We start from the raw sequence: 14,647 nt of genomic DNA on the forward strand, positions 1-14,647 counted from the left end.
AGGTGGGAAGGGAGGGTGCGAGTGTCGCATGAGGTTGGGGAAGGAGTGGGAGGGGGGGATGAGAGGAGGGCATGCAGGGGGTGCCTTGCCACTGTGGAGGACCTTACCAGACAAGCACAAAACTGATTTCTTTTTAGATTTGTAATTCATCAAGTCGCTAGGACTCAAACACGAGTCGATGGCACCTAACCACAAAATACTATTCCAACTGCAAGAGGCAGCCCAGTCACCTCCCATGGAGACGGAAAATTCAGAAATTCAATGCCAGGGTCCTATCTGGCCACTGCAATTGCATTTCTGGTCTAAGCTCAGCTGCGTTTGGCATAGCCAATCGCGTCATCGGCTGGCCGATTGAGTCATAGTCCACGCTTGCTGGAGGCCCTCCAGACACAGCTGAAGGTCAGAGAAAAGGAGATGTGGCTTTTGGGGGTGGGGCTAGAGGTGGAAGAGGGTGGGTCTAGAGGCAAAACAGGGAGGGGCTAGGACGGAATGAAGCAGGGCCATGCGTCTGGGTTTCTACTTTTTGAAATATGGTAACCCTAATTAGGATGCCTACTGCCGCCTAACTTTGGGACAACATGACTAGAATCCGGGCCTAATTCCACACCAAACTATCAGCATGGAATCACATTCTAATGTATGCAAGGTGCTGAAATGGGGCTGTAACAGCAGATCAGTGCCAAAATACACTCATACGCCCATTATAGGATTTCCCAGACATGTCCTCTTTTTGAGGACTGTTTCAGGAATCCGGGTGGCTTTTTAATTTTGCAACTTTTGTCCTGGGAAATCGGACATCTAGTAACCCTACAGCAGCTTGGGTACCTATCCAGAGTCATCACTCCCCCACCCCAACCTTGCGGGATCCGGTGATTGCTCACCCCGGTGCTGCTGTAACTCTTCGGGCTATCACAGCAATAGTGAGAAACTCATGGAAACGTTGATTACAAACAGATTGGACAGAATTCTGGATGATGAAAGATTAAGGGATCCCCACCAACATGGCTTTACGAAGGGAAGGTCTTGTCAATCCAATCTGATAAGCTTCTTTGACTGGGTAACAAAAAAATTGGATGGGGGTGAGACCCTGGACATCATATATTTAAACTTCAGTAAGGCTTTTGATAGTGTCCCAAACCGTAGGTTATTGAACAAGATGAACACGTTAGGATTAGGAGAAACACTGACAGCATGGGTAAAAGACTGGCTTAGCGGCAGGCTACAGAGGATAGTGGTAAATGGTATTCCCTCAAAAACATCAAAAGTGACCAGTGGAGTGCCACAGGACTCGGTCTTGGGCCCAATGCTGTTTAATATCTTTGTAAGGGACCTGACTCAGGGACTTCGAGGCAAAATTACATTATTTGAAGACCAATGACGCTAAACTATGCAATATTGTGGTCAGGGCAACAGAACCTGACAGCGCAACCAGGCCCAACAATATGGTACAGGACCTACTTTTACTGGAACAATGGTCCAGTACTTGGCAACTAAACTTTAATGCCTAAAAATGTAAAGTAATGCATCTTGGAAGCGGAAATCCATGCAGAACATATACCTTGAACGGTAAAAACTTAACAAAAACTACTGCAGAAAGGGACTTGAGAGTACTCATCCGAGAAGACATGAAAGCTGCAAATCAGGTGGAGAAAGCTTCAGCAAAGGCTAGACAAATGCTGGGTTGCATCAGAAGGAGCTTTATCAGCTGAAAGCCTGAAGTCATACTGCCGTTGTACAGAACCATGGTAAGACCACACCAGGAGTACTAAGATGTGAAGAGAATGGAGTCGATCCAGAAAATGGCCACTAGGATGGTTTCAGGGCTTAAAGATCTCCCATATGAAGAACGTCTGACTTGACTGCGTTTATATTTTTTTGAAGAGTGCAGAGAAAGGGAGGACATGATAGAAACATTCAAATACATCACGGGCCGCATTGAAGTGGAGGAAGAAATTTTTTTTCTTAAGGGTCCCATGGCGACAAGAGAGCATCCGCTAAAACTTAAAGGGGGAAGATTTAGAACATAAGAACATAAGAACATAAGAAATGCCTCTGCTGGGTCAGACCCGAGGTCCATCGTGCCCAGCAGTCCGCTCACGCAGCGGCCCAACAGGTCCAGGACCTATGCAGTAATCTTCTATCTATACCCCTCTATCCCCATTTCCAGTAGGAATTTGTCCAATCCTTTCTTGAACCCCAGTACCGTACTCTGCCTTATAACGTCCTCTGGAAGCGATTTCCAGGTGTCCACCACACGTTGGGTAAAGAAGAACTTCCTAGCATTTGTTTTGAATCTGTCCCCTTTCAACTTTTCCGAATGCCCTCTTGTTCTCTTATTTTTCGAAAGTTCGAAGAATCTGTCCCTCTCTACTCTCTCTATGCCCTTCATGATCTTGTAAGTCTCTATCATATCCCTTCTAAGTCTCCTCTTCTCCAGGGAAAAGAGACCCAGCTTCTCCAATCTCTCAGAATATGACAGGTTTTCCATACCTATTATCAGACGTGTTGCTCTCCTTTGAACCCTCTCGACTAACGCCATATCCTTCTTAAGATACGGCGACCAATATTGGACGCAGTACTCCAAATGCGGGCGCACCATCGCCCGATACAATGGCAGGATAACTTCTTTCGTTCTGGCTGTAATACCCTTTTTGATTATACCAAGCATTCTATTCGCTCTCTTAGCGGCCGCTGCACACTGTGCCGATGGCTTCATTGTCATGTCCACCATTACCCCCAAGTCCCTTTCCTGGGTACTCTTATTCAATAACATCCCTCCCATTGTATAGTTGTACCTCGAGTTTCTGCTCCCCACATGTAATACTTTACATTTTTCAATGTTGAACTTCATCTGCCATTTCGCCGCCCATTCTTCTAATTTGTTCAAGTCCCTTTGCAACTTTTCGCAGTCCTCTGTAGTCCGAGCTCCATTAAATAGTTTGGTGTCGTCCGCAAATTTTATTATCTCGCACTTCGTTCCTGTTTCTAGATCATTTATGAAGATATTAAATAACAGCGGCCCGAGCACCGAGCCCTGCGGGACACCACTCGTGACCCTCCTCCAGTCGGAGTAGTGACCCTTCACTCCTACCCTTTGTTTTCTACCCTCCAACCAGTTTCTGATCCATCTATGTACGTCTAAACTAAACTAAACTAAACTAAGCCTTAAGTTTATATACCGCATCATCTCCACGGAAGCGGAGCTCGACACGGTTTACAAAGCTTAAAAATACAAGAAGAGAGGGGAGAGAGAGTTTACAAGGGCATATGAAAAGAGGGGAAGTAAGAAGGAGATGTTATATATTAGAGAAAAGCCAGGTTTTCAGTTGTTTCCGGAACAGTTGGAGGGAGCCCAGGTTCCGCAGCGGGATAGTGAGATCGTTCCAAAGGCCCGTGATTTTGGAGAGGAGGGATCTTCCCAGTTTGCCTGCGTGGGGGATGCCACGTAGAGAGGGGAAGGATAGTTTATGTCTGTGGGCGGATCTGGTTGTAGCAGGCGTTTGGGCGAGGAAGGATAGGGGGATTAGTGGCGGAAGGATGCCATGAATTATCTTGAAAGCTAGACAGGAGCATTTGAAGTGAATTCTGGAAAGTACAGGGAGCCAGTGAAGATTGGTAAGTAAGGGGGAGACGTGATCAAATTTGCGTTTAGCAAAAATCAATTTGGCCGCAGTATTCTGGATGAGCTGGAGTCTGTGAAGACTTTTTTTTGTTAGGCACAGGTAAATGGCATTACAGTAATCGAGTTTGGATAAGATGATGGATTGTACCAGGACGGTAAAGTGTTTTTGGTGGAAATAGGATCTAACTTTCCTCAGCATGTGGAGGCTGAAAAAACATGATTTTGCCAAGGAGTTCAGGTGATCGTTTAGGGAGAGGGAGGAATCGATAATGATGCCGAGGACCTTGCTTGAGAACTCAAGGCGAAGAGCGGGACCTGTGGGTAGAGTGAAGAGGGTGGGCAGGTGTGCTAACTTTGGGCCGAGCCAGAGTAGTTTTGTCTTTGATTCATTTAATTTCATCTGAACAGAGAGGGACCAGGCATGAAGTCTCATTATGCATGACGTGATGTTCTCTTGGAGGTTTGTAAGGTTCTGGTCTGTTTCGAGGAGGATAAGGATATCGTCTGCATATGTGTAAATTGTTTCAAGGGGGGATAGTTTGAGAAGCTTCAGGGAGGTCATATACATGTTGAAGAGGATAGGGGATAGGGGAGAGCCCTGTGGGACCCCGCAGGATGGTGTCCACGAAGTGGATTTGGAGCCGTTTGCGTTGACAATGTAGGAACGTGCGCGAAGGAAGTTTGAGAACCACTTTAGGACAAAGGAGTCTATTCCTATCTTGGAAAGTTGGTAGATTAGTATGTCGTGGTGCACGACGTCGAAAGCTGCGGAGAGATCGAACTGTAGGAGAACAGCAAATTTGTTTCGGGCGTGTAGTTGTTGCACCTTTGAGATTAGGGAAACTAGGAGGGACTCGGTGCTGAAGTTGGGCCTAAATCCGAATTGGTAGTGTTGGAGGATGGAGAATCTCTCTAGGTAAGAGGAGAACTGGGTAGCGACTATGGTCTCCAGAAGTTTTGTTAAAAGAGGGATGTTGGCTATGGGGCGGTAGTTCGATGGTAAGGAAGGGTCAAGATCGGCTTTTTTCAGAAGAGGGGACAAGGCAATGTGGCCCATTTCTGAGGAGAACAGGCCCGATAGTAAAGCTTTGTTTATAAGGTTTGTAAGGGAAAAGATGGCCTGCGCTGGGATGTTTTCGTAGAGGTAGGATGGGAAAGGATCTAGGATGCACTTGCAGGATTTAAGTTTCAGGCAGAGTTTAGAGATCTGGGGCTCGGATACAGGTTCGAAAGTAGTCCATGATCTGTCAGTAGGGATAGGGTCGGAGTCTTTCAGAGGAAGAGAGTTGTAAGAGATAGCTGGGGGGAACGAACTCTTTATGGTAGTGATCTTCTCGTTGAAAAAATTGGCTAAGTCATTTAGAGATGGGAGGGTGGGGGAGGGGGAGGAGTCGTTTTTAGAAGTTAGGTTTCGCCAGATGTGGAAGAGTGTACTGTTTTGGTTTTTTGATCTGGAGATTTTATCTCCATAGAAGATCTTCCTAGCTTTTTTTAGTATGGAGTTGTAGGATTTGATGTTTTCTCTCCAGGATTGCCAATCTCTCCAGGATTGCCTATCTCCTTCCACCCCATGGTTCTTCAGTTTCCGGAGTAGACGTTCATGGGGCACCTTGTCAAAGGCTTTTTGGAAATCTAGATATATGATGTCTATGGGGTCTCCTTTGTCCATCCGTTTGTTGATCCCTTCGAAGAAGTGCAATAAGTTCGTTAGGCACGATCTTCCCTTGCAGAAACCATGCTGGCTGGTTATCAGAAGTTCATTTTTTTCAAAATGTTGATCGATGTTTTCTTTTATCAGTGCTTCTGCCATTTTCCCCGGAACTGAAGTCAGGCTCACCGGCCTGTAGTTTACCGGGTCACCTCTTGATCCCTTTTTAAAGATGGGCGTAACGTTGGCTATCTTCCAATCTTCCGGGATCTCGCCTGTTTTCAGGGATAAGTTGCAAATTTGCTGCAGTAGTTCCGCTATCTCCTCCTTTAATTCCTTCAGAACCCTTGGATGTATGCCATCCGGACCCGGGGATTTGTCAGTTTTTAGTTTTTCTATCTGCCTACGAACGTCCTCAAGGCTCACTTCTATGGATGTTAATTTTTCTGCCTGACTTCCGTTGAAGAATTGCTCAGGTTCCGGTATGTTGGACGTGTTTTCGTTTGTAAATACAGACGAGAAGAACATGTTAAGCCTTTCTGCCACTACCTTCTCCTCCTTCACCACTCCCTTCCTGTCTCCGTCGTCCAGCGGTCCCACTTCCTCTCTAGCCGGCTGCTTCCCTTTAACATATCTGAAGAATGGTTTGAAATTTCTTGCTTCCCTGGCTAGCCTCTCTTCATACTCTCTTTTGGCTTTCCGAACCTCACGGTGACATTCTTTTTGATGCTTCTTGTGCTCTTTCCAGTTCCCCTCAGTTTTGTCCTTTTTCCATTTCTTGAATGATTTTTTCTTATTGCCTATCGCTTCCTTCACTGTTTTGGTTATCCACGCCGGGTCTTTTGTTCGATTCTTTTTACACTCCTTCCTGAATCTGGGGATATACAGATTTTGCGCCTCGCTCACCATGTCCCTGAAGAAGGACCAGGCATGATTTACCGTTAGCCATGTTTTGGAAGTGTTCCTAAGTTTCTTCCTTACCAATTCCCTCATTGCTTCGTAGTTTCCTTTCCTGAAGTTAAAAGTTGTCGCAATGGATCTCTTGCCTTTCATGGAGACACCAGGAAATACTTCTTCACCGAAAGGGTGATTGATCGATGGAATGGTCTACCACGCCAGGTGGTCGAGGCCAGTAGTGTGCTTGACTTCAAGAGACAATGGGACAAACAAGTGGGATTGCTACAGAGTTATGCTTATAAGATGGATTGCTACAGAGTTATGCTTATAAGATGGATTCTCATGGGAGGTAGGACTCTTGAGTGGGCAGACTTGTTGGGCCGCCGGCCCATTTCTGCCGTCATAATCTATGTTTCTTTGTTTCTATCAGCAGCGTGACTGATGTAAACACACTGTCTTCTGCAACCTGGAAGCTCTTCCTCTGCTACTGCTTCTTGTCCCCGCAAAGGCTGAAAGCAGCAACAGAAAAATAGCTTCTAGGTCCCCGAAGGCAGCATGTTTACTTCAGTCATACTGATGATGACCCAAACAGTTATAGCATCACCTGGTGAGCAAGGGGATCCCAGGGGATGGGGGGGTAGGTAGCACAGGGAGGGTAAGGGAGATGCTGGATTGTAGGGATGGGGAGAAAAAGGAAGGAAAGATGCCAGACCTCCAGGGGAGGGGAGGGGAGGGGAGGGAAGGGATAGATAAAGATGCCAGATCACGGAAAGAGGGAAAGGGAAGGAGAGAGATGTCAAACCACTAGATGGAGAAGAGGAGGAAGAAGAGAGAGATGTTAGACAAGGGAAAGGAAGGAGGAGGGAGGGATTCCAGACTAAGGCAGGGGGAGGAGAAGGGAAAGACAGAGAGACTGGGGAAGAAGAGATGAGGCTTTGGGGCAGGGCTGGGGCTGGAATGGGGCAGTGCTGGAGGCAGAGCTGGGTGGGACTAGAAGTGGAGCAAGGTGGGGCTGGGGATGGAATGGGTTTTTGTATTTCAAAATAACCTTAACTAAGAATATCTGCATGGAAGGGACGTAGAGCCCAATACAGAGTTAATCTGGCCCTACATATCCACAAAGGTTTTATATTTGGAGTCTCGTAAGAATGAGATGTGTGATTCCTTCCCCTGGAACTTAGGAGAAAGAGACTATCTGGTTGCTGTGGTGATTGGAAAACTGTACAAATTATATTACACTTAGAAGTTATTTTTCTTCCTCGCCAGTCAGAGCAACACCTTTCCAGCTAAAAACAATCACTTGTGAGGTTAAAGCACAAGAGACTGTGTTTTAAGAGAGAATGAGACAGTTTACACTGCGGCCTGGCCTTTCTACAGGCGACACAGTTCCTTATCCTTCTAATCTACAAATTAAGGCTTGCTCACAATAAGTATTCGGTCAAGAGTTCCTTGAAGTTTAGTGCTCTCCAGATGGGGCAGGCGACTATTTATAATGCTTGATTAACTGCTATTGCATCTTCAGATCACAACGGTTTAAAATGAAGCAAGGCTGTGTGCCTTATTAATCCAGGTGCCTCTCTATAGACACCCGGATTAATAAGGCACACAAGCAGGGTGAGGTCATCATAAGGCCTGTTGAATCTTGTGAATCGTTTCCACTTAGGAATCGCCAAGCTTTACACAAAATTTAATGCAGTAGTGTTCAATTTTTTCTGTCATTGTGTCAAAAACGAAAATCTGACAGCGCTTACTTACACTTCCTCACTCATCGGCAGCCTGCCGGCGACTGACAACTTTTTTAGGCGTGCATCAATCCACGCCTCCCTAGCTTTATTTGTTTACTCAAGAAAAATTAAGGTCTGGTATTTTTTGAACAGCCCTCGTATGCCACTGGGATGGAAAAGGAGCAGTGGGGCACCTTAGAGGGCACTGCTGTGAACTTCACATAAAGGGTGCCAGAAGTACACCTCACCATAACTCCCTTATAATGTTTGGTGAGCCCTCCAAAACTCCCCAAAAACTTATTATACCCACCTGTCTACCATCCCAATATCCCTTATAGCTGCAGGTGGCACCTATATGGAAGTATAGTGGGATTTTGGTGGGTTTTGGGCTCACACTTTCCATCATAAATGTAGTGGTTAGAGTGGCTTATGGGCCTGGATTCTCCTATCTATGGCTCACTAGCCCACCCACCAGGCTACTTAAAAACACCAGTGTGCAGCTCTACTAGGATTTTCCATACGAGATGCTGCTGTTCTAGATTCAGATTGGGAGGGGGTCAGTAACCAATAGGAGAGTGTGGGTGGATCATATTATAAACCCTTCAGTGGTCATCTGATCAGTTTGGGTAACATTTTGGCACGTAGGAGCTTTTAAAAGAGGTCTAGAGCAAAACTGCCCTTACGACCTGTTTCTGGCCAAATCCAATGGACTCTATCCTCATTCTTCTCGATCTGTCTGCTGCCTTTGACACTGTTGATCACCGCCTCCTTCTCGACACGTTGTCCTCGCAGGGATTCTGCTCTCTCCTGGTTTTCTTCCTATTTCTCTTGTTGTACCTTCAGCATGTTACGGTGGATCCTCCTCTGCCACTATCCCGCTGTCTATTGATGTACCCCAAGGCTCTGTCCTGGGCCCTCTCCTCTTTTTTCCTATATACCCTCTCTCATGGTACGCTGATCTCCTCTCATGGTTTTTAATATCACTTCTATGCTGAAGACTCCCAGATCTACCTCTCCACGCCGGATATCTCTGCGGGTGTTCAAGCCCAAATTTCAGCCTGCCTGTCCGACATTGCTGCTTGGATGTCTCGCCGCCATCTCAAACTGAATATGGCTAAAACTGAACTCCTTATCATTCCCTCCAAACCCGCCTCCCCCTCTTGCCGTTCTCTATCTCTGTGGATAACGCTATCCTCCACCCTGTCTCGTCGGCTCGCAACCTTGGGGTGATCTTTGACTCCTCTCTATCCTTCCCTGCTCAGATTCAACAGACTGCCAAATCCTGTCGTTTCCTCCTCTATAACATTACCAAAATCCATCCTCTTCTCTCTGAACACACAACCAAAACCCTTGTCCATGCTCTCATCACCTCGCGCTTAGACTACTGCAACGTACTTCTCTTGGGCCTCCCGCACACATGTCTCTCGCCTCTTCAATCCATTCAAAATGCTGCTGCTTGACTCATATTCTGTGAGAGCCGCTATTCTCATGTTATGCCTCTCCTCAATTTGCTTCATTGGCTTCCCATCCATTTCCGAATACAGTTTAAACTCCTCTTGCTGACCTACAAGTGCATTCGCTCTGAAGCACCCCAATATCTCTCCTCACTCATCTCCCCTTATGCTCCCCCCCTCCCCTGTGATCTCCGCTCATCGGGCAAGCCCCTCTTATCTGTACCCTTCTCTTCCACTGATAACTCCAGACTCCGTCCCTTCTTTCTTGCGGCGCCGTATGCCTGGAACAGGTTGCCTGAATCAATACGTCGTGCTCTGTCCCTGGAAGTGTTCAAATCCAAAGCCCACTTTTTTAAACTGCTTTCAACTCTTAACTTCACCTCACTGCTGTCAGATACCTAGACCCACCATAACCTCCCCAACCCTGAAATGTCCTGTCTAAATTAGATTGTAAGCTCTTCTGACAGGGACTGTCTATTGTATGTTAAAATGTCCAGCGCTGCGTACTCCTTTCAGCGCTATAGAAATAATAAATAGCAGTAGTAGTAGAACGACTATGTTCCGTCCAGGACGTCATGGGAAACGATTATTAGCCCAAGACATCCAAGTCTAAGCCCATCCAGAACACACCTCCAACATACCACCTTTAGTTCTGGGCACACAGGGGCGAGGATACCTCGTAAGACATCCAGAAACACAGTTTAGAAAATTGACTCTTGGACATTTTGGCAAGAAAAACGTCTAATTTATGCCATATTTTGGATGTCTTAGTGTTGTGAAGATGCCCCTAATAGTATGCTACTTTACCATGTTGATACAATATATGGTAAAACATTTTAATAGACAGCATAAGGTGTAAGCAAAGAGGGAGCATATAGATAACATAGAATAGCAGGAGTAGAAAATAAGGGGAGTAATTTAAAGAAGTTGCACATGATGTCAGAATTGTGGTTGAGAATTCTGAGCTAGGTTAGGAGTCAATAAACAACCACGATTCTATAAATGGCGCCAATGCGTGATTGACACACGATTAGCTACTATTTTTAGGCAACGTTTATAGAATCCAGACTTTAGTACCTAATTTTAGGTACAATTTATAATATGTGCAGCTGGTGTTATGTGTGTGTGTATTACATGTGTGTGTTACATGTGTGTGCGTGTCTTATGTGTTACATATGTGTGATGTTACATCTCGTGTGCATGTGTGTTACATGTTTGTGTATGCTACATGTGTGTGATGTGTGTGTTATGTGTTGCATCACATGTGTATGTGATGTGTTACATGTGTGTGCGTGTGTGTTGCATCATGTGTGTGATATGTTACATCTGTGTGTGTTACATGTGTATGATATGTACATGTTTGTGTGATTGTGTGTTACATGTTTGTGTGTGTTACATGTGTGTGTACGTTTGTGTGTGTGTTACATGTGTGATTGTATTACATGTTTGTGTGTGATGTGTGTACATGTTTGTTTGTGTTACATGTGTGTGTGATGTGTGTGTGTAGCAAGTTAGTTATTTCTTCCAAGCTTTCACCTGCTTCCAGAACTAGAGATAGTCTTGTCTTAAGCGAAGCCTTTCAGAGAGTGTATTCCAGAGTGGATGGGCTACTCCGGAGAAGGCTCAGTGGTGGGTACACATCATGTGATGTCCTTTGGAGACGGTGTGGTTAGGGATACTCTCTGGGAGTATTCCTAATGTGTGTTAAACACAAATTCTAGAACAGCAGTTATGTGTGAAAATGCCAATATAGAAAGTTAGCATAAATCAGAATATATACACCCAACTTTAGACACAAGCACTAATGCTAGCTAAATGTAGACAGTTATACTATTCTATAACCTGTATGTATAAATGCCTGACATGCCTCCAACCCACCCATACCCCTCCTAGGTCCACATCGCATGTTCTGGAATTTAAGTGTGCAACTTATAGAATAGTGACTAAGGGCTGGTATGTGCCTAACTGCTAATTATAGCCAATTATTAAATTAAGTTATACACGCAACTGACTTTATTCTATATTTTGCATGTACAAATTTGCATGCTGTGGTTGGAAATTTGAGCATGCAAGTTTAAAGAACTGGGGGGAAATGGCTCTGATTTCATGAAGAACACCAGATTGTTCTTAATAAAATTTGATACAGGATGCTAGCCATCTATTTATTTTGCTTTCTAACCCATTTTCTCCCAAAGAGCTCAGAATGGGTTACAGATTAAATATACATAATACACAGGTAACAGGTTACGATTTGCACAGTGGCGTAGCAAGGGTAAGTGGCGCCTAAGTCAGAATGTTTCTCCAATGTAAGATGTTTATCCATAGTTAATCGTAATATTTTTAAGGATTGTATCATAGTTTCCTTGATTTTATCATTAGGAGCTGCTAAGAAAAATGTAGTTTTTTCTGAGTTTAACTTTAATCTAAAAGCAGACATCCAAAGTTCAACCTGATTTAAAATAATTGATAGAGAATTTGTAAACTCAGTGTACAGGTTAAATTTGCCAGGGTTACAGTGCAGGATTTTTCCATACAAGTTTTCCTAATGTGACAATATACATTTCTTTGTAATTCATTTGGCTAGAGTTTATTTGGCTACTGTTATGCCAACTGCCGACATTCTCTGATACAATCTAGTGGGTGGAGGGACTTTTTATGGGAACGCATCAGCATTATTTCTTCATTCAAATGGAAAGGTGTGACCAACTTTGGGAGGTATTTCTAGGATGACTAAGTAAAACTACTTTATTAAGATGAAACCGAGTTAATGTGTGACTAGGGCCCATAGCTTTCTGATTACTTCGAGCTGAAGTAATTGCTACTAGAAGGAGAATCACAATCCAGATGAGAAGCTTGAGATGCAGATCCCATTACCTCCAATGGCTGTTTCATTGGAACGAGATTCTCTGTATATGTCGAGTTAGGATGAACACATTGTATTGTAAGTATGGCAAATTGTAACCCGTTTTGGCTGTATATGTTATACTAACACGTGGCAAAGCGTCTATAATATATAATGGACGAGTTAGCACGCGTTAGCATTTAGCGCGTGCTAAGACGCACAAGCGTGCCTTAGTAAAAGGACCCCAAAGAGAAAATTAAAAAAGATTTTTAAAGGAATTTAAGTAGGATAAATAGACTACCAAGTACCATGTTTCCCCGAAAATAAGACAGTGTCTTATATTAATTTTGGGACCAAAAAACACATTAGGGCTTATTTTTTTTCATGTACTAAAATCATCTCTCCCTTCCTCTCCTCCACCCCAATTCTTCCTCTTTCCTTTCTCCCCACCCCCACATGTGCAGCATCTTTCCTCCCCTGTCACTCATCCCCTTGTGCAGCCTCCAAAAACAGCAGTGATGGAAGGAAGGTATGTCAGGTTTCACCGGGGTGGGGATCGCTGAATTGGCGTGTCTGATTTTTTTCAGCAAATCGGGCAGTACTAGTGTCAGGGATGGAATCGGGGAGTGTCGGGGACATTCGGAGGGGGAAGGCTTTGGGGGGTCGATCTTAACTATGGCTTATTTTTGGGCTAGGGCTTACATTAGGAGCATCTTTAAAAATTATGCTAGGGCTTATTTTTGAGATAGGTCTTATTTTCGGAGAAACAAGGTATTTCAGAACTAAATGAATAAATAAAAAACAAATAAATAAAAGGGATTTTGGCCAATACTGTATGTATGAGCCAAAATCGGCACTCTTGCTGAATCATGTGACATGGATCAACTATGTAGGAGGCTCTATATTCTAAGGCTTTTTTCCCCTTAGATTAAATTAAATTAAAATAAAACTTAACTAAATCAAAAATTGAAATACTGTACTGTTAAATCTGCCCTGGAGTAAATCAATAAGGCACAGTACTGCTCACTAGTGAAGTCTGACATAAAGAAGCCCCTTAATTAATCTAGAAATGACTAGACACTATCTTCCTGGTACTCAACGCCATTTAACAAGTCAAGAATGGTGCACCTTCCCAGAAGAATGCCTCTGCTGTGGAGCAGTAGATGGAAGGCTCTCCTGGGGGACACTACAGTGATAGGAGTTGGTGGAGCTGTCTTAGATAGGTGGAGTTGGGAGATCATTATAGTGGATGTTTCAAAATACATGGGAGTGGGGTTGGGAGCAAATAAAGCTTTCTGCCTCACTGGACCCGAGCTCTTTGGTTGCCTGAACCCCCACCAGGACCCATGAAGAGATGGGGTATCCTATGCAGCAAAATAACTGGGGGCTGATGTATTGAGGTGGTCTTTGGTGGGAGAGCAGGGATTGAGTGGAGAGCTGTGGGAGAGGGAAAGAGTAACCCCCCCCCCCCAAATGAAATAGGGGAAGACCTGTTCCAGGTCAGAGGTAGGTGAGTGGAGCAGGACAGACAGGTCTGCTCCTGAGTTGGGGAAAAGTCCAATGGACGCTTGTCTGACAAGATTTGTCGCTGCTGAGTCAGACCAGTGGTCCATCGTGCCCAGCAATCCGCTCCCGCGGCGGCCCTTAGGTCAAAGACCAGTATCCTATTTGAGTCTAGCCTTACCTGCATATGTTCTGGTCCAGCAAGAACTTATCTAACCTTTTCTTGAATCCCTGAAGGGTGCTTTCCCCTATAACAGCCTCTGGAAGAACGTTCCAGATTCCTACCACTCTCTGGTGAGTGAGCAGGCAAGATGTAGCCTTGGATTTTCCTTTTGGATGAGAGAGTAAAGAACTAAATGGACTTATGTAAATAATTAGTACTTGAGGATTTATTGTAACATTAACCTCTTAGGAATACTTGCTGCCCCTCCCCTCCCCAGGAGAATGCTAGAGAAGAGAGTTACTTTCACTTGTTCCCACAAAATTTTTTGTTTGACTGGATGATACTCTGCTAGTAAAGTTAATTATATTAAAAGCATCATTTGAGTAAGAGTGCATTTTTCCCCCAGCGGCTTAAAATCCCCCTGTCTACGGGGATTTAGTCCGGCCCCAGCCTGCGCCCAGCTCAACATCGCAAACTGTTTTGTAATTCCTGTTCCTGGTGCCAGAACTGAAGAGCTTAGCTGGTGGCTGTGACCTCTGTGAGCGGGACCAGGAGTAAGTAATGGTTAATCCATTCCCTTTTTAGATTGTGGAGTTATCTGGTCATCTTACATATGCTATATATACAGTATCTCTCTTATTTACGTTCATCTGGTCACCATGTAGTGCATCACATTTAATGAGGAGTGCTTTTAACATAAGGCTGTACAGAAGTCTCCCTTTAAACCTTTATTCTCCTCTGAGAGAGGGGAATAAAGGTTATATATATATATTTTTGGTCGGGGTACCAATTTT

General features: G+C 44.5%; 1 protein-coding gene across 4 annotated transcripts in view; it reads left to right on the top strand.

Annotated features, from left to right (window-relative positions):
- Nucleotides 1–14,647, top strand: part of LOC117351419 (hyaluronidase-4-like) — a 74,114-nt gene that overhangs the window by 20,640 nt on the left and 38,827 nt on the right. The window contains exon 1 of one of the 4 annotated variants that reach the window (XM_033926673.1): nt 14,326–14,407. The exons of the other annotated variants lie outside the window; for them this stretch is intronic. The gene's annotated coding sequence lies outside the window, so the exon portion shown is untranslated. Of the gene's footprint in view, nt 1–14,325; nt 14,408–14,647 lie in introns of those variants that run through there. 4 annotated transcript variants of the gene reach the window in all.

Source organism: Geotrypetes seraphini, chromosome 17 (assembly GCF_902459505.1).
Source record: "Geotrypetes seraphini chromosome 17, aGeoSer1.1, whole genome shotgun sequence".
NCBI classification, from domain to species: Eukaryota; Metazoa; Chordata; class Amphibia; order Gymnophiona; family Dermophiidae; genus Geotrypetes; species Geotrypetes seraphini.